The sequence below is a fragment of the Argentina silus genome (genome assembly GCF_951799395.1).
Source record: "Argentina silus genome assembly, chromosome: 16".
NCBI lineage: Eukaryota > Metazoa > Chordata > Actinopteri > Argentiniformes > Argentinidae > Argentina > Argentina silus.
The window spans coordinates 6,633,602-6,636,101 of NC_139670.1; the positions used below are offsets into that span (position 1 = coordinate 6,633,602).

Genomic DNA, 2,500 nt, shown 5'->3' on the forward strand with positions numbered 1-2,500 from the left:
TGCACACCGTACTGTCACCACAGTAAAACACACCACAACATCCATACTGATGATGCACTTGATCAGGGGAGGCTTCGTGGAGGTAGAAATCGGAGAACGGGCTCGTTGTAATGCATGGAATGGAATGAGGAATGGTGCCATTACATTACATTACATTCCGCGCATTACAACGAGCCCGTCCTCCGATTTCTACCTCCACCAGCCTCCCCTGCACTTGATTCACCACTACACTGCAATCCACTGCACCACAATGCATTGCACCATAACACACCACATTCACCATTTTAACACAATTTTACCGCCTTAACCTGTAAACCAAGTATACCGAAGCTCATCACATCGAAAAAACATTTAAAACATACCGAAACACATCACATAGAAAGAAACCTGATCCTGAACACACTGTGCAGACAGACTGCAGCAACACAGCCTTCTTAAATTGTGTCAGCCGAGAGAATCTCAAAGGTGAGTTAAACCCTCTCGGAAGAATTATGTTCACACTCACGCTTCATGCACACAAGACTTGGCAATGCCAAACAAAACACTGTTAACTAGTCTAAGCACACAAGTCTAAGTTGACCCAACAACCCACTTTCTCACTCTCTCTCTCTCTCTCTCTTTCTTTCTCTCTCCCCCTCTCTCTCTCTCTCTCTCTTCCTCTCCCTCTCTCTCTCTCCCCCTCTCCCCCCCTCTCTCTCTCCCCCTCTCTTTCTCTCTCTCTCCCCCTCTCTCTCTCTCTCCCCTCTCCCCTCTCTCTCTCTCTCTCTCTCTCTCTCCCTCCCCCCTCGGTCCTTCAATCTAAGGTAACATCATGTGGCACTTGGGGACTGTACTGTACTCATTAAAGTTGAATGCTTCTATCACACATTTTAGAAACCCCTAAATAATGCACACGCTAACCTCTACATACCCCCTCGCTCGAATTAGAGAACAATATTCACATTTGATCTCTCATGACTGGTCCTTGGAGATGTCTGGAGACATGTCTGATTCCCCCCCCCCCCCCCCCCCCCCACGCACCCGCCTCCCCCCCCCCCCCCGCCCCCCATCTGTTGTAGACGATAAGAGCATCGGTCATTCATTCACCAGCGTGTGCTCTCTCTCCGAACCTCCGGACTTGTTTTTCTTAGTCCTTCCCTCCGCAAACACCCTCTCAACCTCACCTCAGCATCACATTACACATCACACCGCATCACGCGCTCCATTTCCCCATTTCCTGTCCTCGTATGACATGTGGAGTTTGCCATGGCTAACTTTAGAGGCAGCAGTGTTGCAGCAAAGTTGTGCTTTCCGTGGCACAATGACCAAGTATTTACCCCACACTGTGACACTGTGGCTGAAGAGCGTACGGTTCACTTCTTCCTACCAGGGACTTTGTGCATGTTTGATTAGCAGTAGAGAGACAGAGCGACAGAGAGAGTGAGAGAGAGAGAGAGAGAGAGAGAGAGAGAGAGAGAGAGAGAGGATAAATACAAACAACAACCACCATAGCAGGGAAGCCCTGACAGCCCTCTCCCTGATGGCCCAGATACATGCACGGAAATCAAGCCTCTCTGTTTGTTGGTCGAGCTTGTTAAGAGCAGGATTCAGTGTTTACTGATGGCGGCGAAGACACCCAGCACTAGCATTTAATATAATAGGAGGCTGGAATTTTATCCCCTGCTCAAATGGAGTGGAACATCTGTTCCCCGCGGTGCTTTGTTCCAGAGAGAGGAGCCTGTCCCCCTCGCCTTACCCAGGCTCGGAGCTCTTGATGTGGGGAGAGGACGGGAGATGGAAGGGTCCCACCAGTGAAGACACAATTAATGGGATTCCTCACTGCGGTTAAAAGGGAGTTTATCCTCATTAGGTGTGTGTAGGGTGACAGCTCCAGTTAGGGGCGCTAGGAGAATTTACGTGTGTGTGTGTGTGTGTGTGTGTGTGTGTGTGTGTGTGTGTGTGTGTGTGTGTGTGTTGGTGTCGGTGTCGGTGAAGGACTGGGACTCTCTGGTAACACTCCCCAGTCACTTAGTGAGGTCTCCAAGGCACTGAGCTCTGCACCACAATTAGCCAGTGACACTGAGAGAGGAGAGGAGAGGAGGGGAACGAAAGGAGGAAGAGAGAAGAGGGGAGAAGAGTGTAGAAGTGAAGGATTAGATGAGACAGACAATCTGGTAGCACTCACTACAATCAGCGATGCTCACAGCGTGTCTAACCCTCTTAAGAAAAGGGTCGCACAGGCACCACCCCCAAAAGACTTGGCCTCAAGAGAACTGGGCAAGAAAAGTTTGTCCATCAAAACAAAGACAAAACAATTTCTGTCTATTTTGTACTTTAGAAAGTAAGTGTCCATTTTAGGTTTCCCAGTAAAGTTTTAGGGCCTTTGGGGCCCAATACTGTAACTTGTTTTTCAGAGTGTTTCTTCAGTTTGATACCACAGGCAGTTAAGAAGTTATAACACACTAGTTAGTGGTTGTTGAATTTTGGTATGTATGGTGGGATGAACAAAGAGAATACAAAA

At 48.6% G+C, this 2,500-nt stretch overlaps 1 protein-coding gene across 2 annotated transcripts in view; it reads left to right on the forward strand.

Annotated features, from left to right (window-relative positions):
* The window catches only part of rbfox3a (RNA binding fox-1 homolog 3a), a gene marked incomplete at its 3' end in the record, with an annotated part of 124,702 nt that overhangs the window by 98,397 nt on the left and 23,805 nt on the right, over positions 1-2,500 (forward strand). The gene's annotated exons all lie outside the window — the stretch shown is intronic.